Source organism: Rhinichthys klamathensis, unplaced genomic scaffold, assembly GCF_029890125.1.
Source record: "Rhinichthys klamathensis goyatoka isolate OS25496 unplaced genomic scaffold, OSU_Roscu_1.1 h1tg000303l_1, whole genome shotgun sequence".
Classification (NCBI taxonomy): domain Eukaryota; kingdom Metazoa; phylum Chordata; class Actinopteri; order Cypriniformes; family Leuciscidae; genus Rhinichthys; species Rhinichthys klamathensis.
In genome coordinates this window covers 310,889-318,878 of record NW_026606822.1, presented here as the reverse complement: position 1 = coordinate 318,878, position 7,990 = coordinate 310,889, and positions in this window count along the sequence as shown.

The window sequence follows — 7,990 nt, the reverse complement described above, 5'->3', positions numbered from 1 at the left end:
TAAGCCCGTCCACCAACTCTATACACGATGTGATTGCCTGACCAGAGTTTGGTTTTTGCAGCTCGAAAAGCCAACGGAGAGTTGCTAGACCACACTTTGCTGCAAAATAATTTTTGCTGCCGCTAGGGTGCGTCTAGATTTCTAGGCTAGCATTATGCAGCTTTTTCCACGCAAGTATATCAAACTCCAAAAACTGAAAAAACAACAACAACAACATAAAAGTGGTGCATACAACTAATGCACTATATTCCAAGTCTTCTCAAGTCGTGCAATAGCTTTGTTTAAGGAACAGACACATGCATTTGTTATTTTCTGCTAATTTTCTCATCTATAAAAGTTTATTGCTGCATCAATTTCTAAAGAGGTAATGGTTTTGTGAAGTTAGATGGCCACAGAGGGTCTTCACATAAGATTACTTTTATGATACCTTTATAGTGCTTTTTAGTGAACCATCCATCCATCTATCCATCCTTTTTCCCCCATTATATTATTAAGGACATTGCATAGACATTGCATAGACCACAGATTTTATATCGGGTTAATGACATTTTCTATGGCCTAACCCAACCCATAAACCTACCCATCATACAAACATGTGCAAAACACTAGATTTAAAGAAAAAACAGTTTTGGCTGATTTATTAGCCTTTTTAATTAGCGAGGACTAAAAAGATCCTCACTAGTCAGCTGTCATAATATTCCACTATATAAGTGAGTTAACACTGAGTGAGTGCATTCGGCTCTCACAAGTATAGCCAAACCTAGACACACACACATACACACACACACTGTCTCTCTCTCCAGGAACAAATTTTATATTGGACGCAGTATCAAAATCATCGTCGCAAAATCAATTTATATATGATATATTTTTTTTTTATATAAAGTCAGTTTGATTTTTACTACAATAATTTTGGTTCTGTGTCTCATGTATAATAAACTCTGTGTTTGATTTTGCGATAATATTTGTTACTTTGTCCAGGAGTTGAGCACCCCTATGGTGATCTCACTGCCGCATACCTGCGGTGGAAGAGGCAGCTGCGGAGTAAATGAGTTTGTGTGTCTGGAGGTCTCTCCCTCTCTCCCTCTCTCCCTCCCGCCACTACTTTCCTGCTGTGCATGGCTCCTCTGCAATGAGAATTACAGAGCTCCTCCTCTTTCCCCCTGCAGAACAGTTGGAGAGAGCGGGTGGAAGAGAGAAAGAGAGATATGAGCATGTCAGAAAAACACATCTGCTTGATGTTGTTTCTTGTCCTCATTTGCTAGGTTTTTCCAAATGTTGTGCCAATGTGTTGGGATCAGAGAGCCGACACAGCTTCCCTTTGAAGTTTAAATAGACGGTTGGTGGTTTCCCTCTTTTAGTGCCGCCAAAGTGCGCCTCAGTGTGCATGTACCGCTTCCATCTGAAAACATCAGGAAAGAAATGCGCTGCATGGCTGATCGAAAATATTAATGTGGGGGTTTCTCTATACCGCCTGTGCTAAATGCGCTTTGAATGTAATTCCTTGCCTCCGTCACGACAAAATTGTCCTCATTTGAAATTCAGCTTGAAAGCATTTTTTAGTTCTCTTTTAATGGATAAATTTTAAAGGATGTTAAAAGAGCGTTTGCTGTAATAAAGCAAAGACAAATTTGCACTTCCTGAAGGAAAAGCCAGTGCTCTCAAGGCCGCAAAAGAAAAGCGTTACGATTTAAAGTAAGTTTAGGTTTTAAGTTTAGATTTTGGGGGAGTTTTCTGTTACATTGGTGTCTTATATGGTCAATGCTGAAAAAGGAATACCAATAATGATTTAGTGTGCAAATATATGTAAGACGAAGACCAACTGGAATTAATTAGCAAATAATTAAAGCTCAAAACAGTTTGCACAGCAACACCATATTTTAAACCAGGTTGACATGATAATAATAAGCTCTTTTAATGGAAATCTGAGTTTTTGTCAACAAGACGTGACAAATTACTTGCGCTACATTAGAAATAATATATTTTCAATTTGTCCTGTACAAGATTTTTTTTTTTTTGCAGTGTAGGCTATATGGCTAAAAAAGGCTGAGTATAAAAGAAGAAAAAGTTACATTTATGAATGATTAACAACAGGCCCAAGAAAAACTTGAAGATCTAACCGTATATATGTCCTGTTTTTCTGTCCGTTATCAGCAACATTATTTGTTAGGCAAAAGCAATTTCTTAGCTAGGCAAATTGCTATTAGACAATAAAGTAAAAAATAATTAAAAGTCAGCGTTTACATGATGATTCCAACCCAGGCAGGTGTTGTTATCAGTGCAAAGGTTAAGGAAATGTGAAATGACATTTATCTCGTTCCCTATAGGATCTTACACCCAACCTTTAGATATCTGTTTATTCTCGCCCATGACTGGCCTCAGCAAACATGTGGTGATATTGCTGTGTGTGTTTGTGCCGTGTGGAAGTCCCACAGCTGTCTGTGACATTTTGCCGCTGTAAGATATCTGGTAATTCGCTCCAGTCCAAATGTGCTCTGGAAGATATTTACAGCTTTAATTTTGTGGGTTGACCGTTTCCCATCTTTCTGAGGAAAAAGATCAGAATATTCAATTAGAGCATGTATAGGGCTCCTATCTTCTTATAAAATGTCATACTGTGATCGAGTTCAAACTCTCAATGAATCTAATGGTCCTTGCGTGGCTTCAAACATACTCGGTATAGGTCTTCAAATTGCATTGTTGCCTCAAGGGGTGCAACAGCAGGCATTGGTACGCACGGACTTTTTTGTTTGTTTGTTTTAGTTCTGTTTTCCTTGTGCATATCATCTGACCCATTTCCCCAGTGTGTCTTATGTACTTCGTTCACCTGTTGTTCTATTAATTAACTAGTTCTGTTTTCCTTGTGCATATCATCTGACCCATTTCCCCAGTGTGTCTTATGTACTTCGTTCACCTGTTGTTCTATTAATTAACTAGTCCCTTTGTATTAAGGACCTGAGTTTTCCTCTGTTTCTTGTCCTGTCTCGTCAATGTGTTGGCTGTGTTTGCCTGTTGTTCTCCTACGTGTTCCTGTTTGAACTATTATTAAAAGATTATTGTTTTTTATTTTCCTTGTGCGCTATACTTCTCTATAACCACCCGTGACACTCCTGCTGTAAACCCCTGCTTTAAGCCTGATCTATTTTATTAAACATGGTCCATCTGTCTGAACAAGGTTGGTTTAAACTTTAACTCAATTGCTCAATAAGATTCTCTTTAAACCAACCTTGTTTAGAAAGATGGACAATATTTGATAAAATATCATCAAATGTATTGTTGCATTTTAAGTCTGATCTATAATTTTGATATATTTAAAAATTTGTAGTCATACATTTCCACAGAATAGTATCTTTAAATTGATACTCAATTAAATGGATGCTAAATACTCTTTAAATCACACCTTTGCAAAAAGAAGGACCACATTGAAAAAGTATTGAATATTGAAAATATGGAAAATTTAAAGAATGCCAATTTGTTGCATGATGCATAGTTTATCTTTGAAGAAAATCTTATTTAGCAATTTATTTAAAGACAAACTGTCTAAATGACTCTGTGTAAATGTATAAATGAATACAAAATTAAAATATAATACTACATTATAGATCAATCTTAAATGCAACAATACATTTGATATTTAATATTTGATCAAATTCGGTCTATCTTTTTTTTTTTTAAGAATTGGGTTAAAGACAATATTGTAGAGCAATTTAGTTAAAGGCACAATATGTAGTATTTTTGGATTAACATATCCAAAAACTACTAGAACAATGTTATATATTTTGTTGACTTGTGTACTTTCCAGGAATGTTTAAATCCAGAGAAATAAGCAGTTTTAACCACGACAGAGATCGTGTCCGTGTGTCATCAATCTATGACATCATACCCGAGTTACCCTCGATTTCCGGTTTTATTCTGTAGAAACCATGGAAACACGAAAGACGTGTGTCTGTTTGGATACATTCATCGACAGAAGCCCAACACAGTTAGTCTTATTGTTTAAATCTCGTTTTCTTGATTTACCGCGAGTACCATGTTTTACCATACCTAATATTGATCTAGCTCACTGCAGTGTGTAACAAGTGTCTCATTGTAGCAGCATAGTAGTGAACGCACAGAGTAGCATTATAACATAACTTTCAACACACTCAAATGTATTAAACTGTTACCCCACATATATGACCGGAAGAAGCGGAAGAGGTCGTCTGGGGCATAATAAAAGCTCCACTGCGCTCGAGCCGAAATCACGGCGTCATCAAGCTACACCTTTGTTTTGAATTAGCTTTCTCTAGCGGCTAAATATTACATAGTGTGCCTTTAAGGATGAACTTAACATTCTTATAGCTAGCAACCTGAATACTAACTAATTCAATACCTACCTACTTTGTTACTGCCAAATGAACACAAGTATGCATGTTAATGCATGCACACTAGGGCTGCAAACTTGCAATGTGTTTGCCAAGTTCTGTGCTAGCATATGTAGAGTATGTTTCTGACCTTAAACTTATGTGTGTGTTCTGATTTATTGCTTGCCATGCAGTCTCGAAGCTTTTTGGAGACTGTGACATCCCACATTCAAGTTTCTATCTTTATCTTTTGGCGGGGAGAAAGCCCCATGGTACTCACTAGCAGGCAGCTAGTAAAATATTAAGTGCCTCAGCTTCTTATCTTCATACAGTGTGTGCTTGGGAGTCCACTGTATTGTAGAAAGAGATCTGCACGGCTGAAAGACCTGTCAGCCAATCACAAGACAACAATAACGGCCCTTAAGGTCAGCGAGTCAACGAAATGCTTATCGTGGCAACATTTTAATGCCTGGGCCAAAAACTTTGTGGTATTTGCCTAAATCAGCAAGGGAGCCCGGGGGAACTCTCAAACGAACAATATTTCCTGACGTGCTCTCTTGATCCCAAAGCTAATTTCAGTTGTTGGCTGTACAGTTATCTGGATGTGATAATATGCTGTTATTTCACTAATGTGATGGGAACGTTGACAAAGCTTTGTGAATTGTCATGTTGTGTTTATCTCATTGGTGTTTCAATTTAGTGGAGTCTCTTTAGGCCTTGAGTCAACCAGGTGATTGTAAGATACAGGGAACTGATGTTTAAAATACATTGGATTATGTGGCTCCAAATTCCCAGATTGCATTATTTAGGTCTCAGAAACAATGAGTAAACAACAGCTCAACTAATATTAACAAATCATGCACCTACACGAACACGATAATGTTTGAAAGTCATTTCAACTTGTGGTGTTTTTGCTGTGCTATTTTAAAACACAGATCCCAAAAAATTCCAACAGCCATTTCCGAGTCATTTTTCACCCCAAGGAGGAAATTAGAAATGATATTTAACTTAAAGAAAACAAAGCCTCTTTTAGGACCATCAAGATGTTTATGAGCACCACATCATTTCTCTCTCTTTTTTTAAAGAAATGAATACTTTTATTCAGCAAGGATGCATTACATTTGTCAAAACTGAAAGTAAATACATTTATAATGTTACAAAAGATTACTATTTCAAGTAATTGCTATCAAAGATATTTTAAAAAAAATGCTGTAATGACAATAATTCAAAGATTTTTAATGTTCCCAAAAATAGGCTTTATTTTCTCTTTTTGTAAAATATTTCCCACAGTTGTTCTTTTGGCTTTAAATTAAATGTGATCTCGATCCTGCTAACAATAAGTTGGTGCGAAACCATAAATGAACTGTCACAATGCTGTGTTGTAGAACACTTACGAACACGATGAAGGCAAAGATTATCTTTAATAAATCCACAGGAAGATAAATCACACAAAGAGAACGGCTTACAACACATATATCACAGATGAGACCCGACAGCAAAATAACATTACAGGTCAGAAGTCAGATTGGATCAGAACATTCACAATATTTATCCAGTTCCATCTGGTTGGAGGTCGGAGTCATCACGCCGGTATGGAGACGAGTTTGTTGAGGTGTCCATGAGGCCTTCACAGGGCTGATGAGACTGGCACTTCAGGGATGCGTTGTGGTCGTGTCCAGGCGCAGGTTCACCGTCTGATCTGGATACGGCCCGGATCTGGCTGACTTCAGTAAACCTCGGAATAAATGGAAAGACTAACATTAGCGTATGCCATTCTTCTTATGATGTAACAGCCCGTTCTCATCCCAAGGCGTCATCTAACTGACGCTTTTGACCATGCGTCATCATGCCGACGCACATGGTACCCCTTAAGCGTCAATATGAGACGCGCCTCCTAGTGGTCTAACCCTAACCCTACCCCAGACCTAAACCTACCCATAACGGAAGCGTCATCTAACTGACGCTAAAGGGTGCCATGTGCGTCGGATTTAGACGCATGGTCAAAAGTGTCAGTTAGATGACGCCTTGGGATGAGAATGTGTTGGATGTAACGATAGCATTGGTTGTTGTAGGAAGAGTCCCCAGTTCTGGCTGACCTAATCTATGCAGTCTAATAACTAACTGATTTGAATAATAGAAATGTATAATGTTCTATGTGAATGCCAGGTAAAAGAGATGTGTTTTAAGTCTAGATTTAATTTTTTTTGATTTTGATATTCTAGGAATTATCAACTGGCCAGAATTTTGAGATCGCACTAGACGTGAAGGACTCAACGGTGGAAACGGTGCAAACTGAAAAAAGTACAAACTAAGTGTGACATGGACATCTTCTTTTGGAAATCTTGTCAGAGTAACCTTGCCAATTAAACTTATTTAATGACAGGCTTTTGTTAGAACTGATGGGAACTACTAAGTCAGTGTGTACAATTTAAAATAAAAATGAATCCGTCTCTTCACTGTGTTTCAACGTCTCCATCTCCCCTCTCTACTTATCACAGTCACTTTATTTGTGTAAGCCCCTTATCTGTTCCGAAACTGAAGCCATAGTTGAGCTGTGAATTGGAAAATAGGTCTGACCTTAGCCTGCCTGATTCACTCTACATTGATTAAACTGAATTTGCTGTGAATGATCAGGCCCAAATAACTTCTCCGCTCGAAAGAGTGTGCATTAAATCCACCATGTCACCTTCAGGCTTCTTACAAAGGATCTGCTCCCAGGTCTTCCATGGCACCTCCTCCCATTGTGGCCCACATCTCATCTGTTTCTAGAAGAGATGGGAAAGAGATTATTCCTTTAAGATCAATTACTGCTCTAACTGACTGAATGGTGTCAGCCCAACACGCTTAAAGAAACCGAGACAAGGAGGTGCTTTAAAAAGCAACCCATGAATGGCATGTGTGGGCGCGGTGCACGTGACTTTCCCCAAGACTGTGCAGGTGGGTTGATTTTATCAAGAATGTGTACACTGTAAAAACACTCCCAGTGAGACGGCAATTTGTGCTTCTAATTTTGCAGTGCACTATAAGTAATTGTCCTTTTACAACAGCAACGGCTTAGCATTAAGAGTCTTGGAGGTGGAGCCTAATACAAGCATCCAATATGTACTGCGTTATGAGAAACAGATAATGATCTCATTAGCGCTATTTATAATTGCCATAACTAATATTTCCTTGAGCACACACTTGAATATGATATTAGATAGGATATGAGGAACAGTACAATTTCTCTGCGGCACGCTGCACCAGCGAAGATTTATTAGCCTGTTGCTAAGTGTAGGTTCCCTTGGGCAGCTTGCAGACTAAAGGTTGGTATTCTACAGTATGCATGCTAGATCTTGCACACACATGGATTATTAGGAAGTGCAGTGCTCTTGGGTTACTGAAGATCGAAATAACTTTTAATAAGTGCCCTTAAAAAGGCAACACATTATTGGCAGTTACCGAATTTCCTGTAGAAACAACTTAACAACTCTTTAAACTGCTTTCTAGAGATAGCAAGGAGCGCTACAGTGTTGTTTTTGTGATTCTTTTGTTTATTGACCACATTAAAATTGTGGCTGCTCTGTGTTTTGAAAAACAGGAACAGACGACAACATAATCCAGTGTGAAGCACAAAGTATGCACCTGGTTGTGGGCTCATTTGTGAG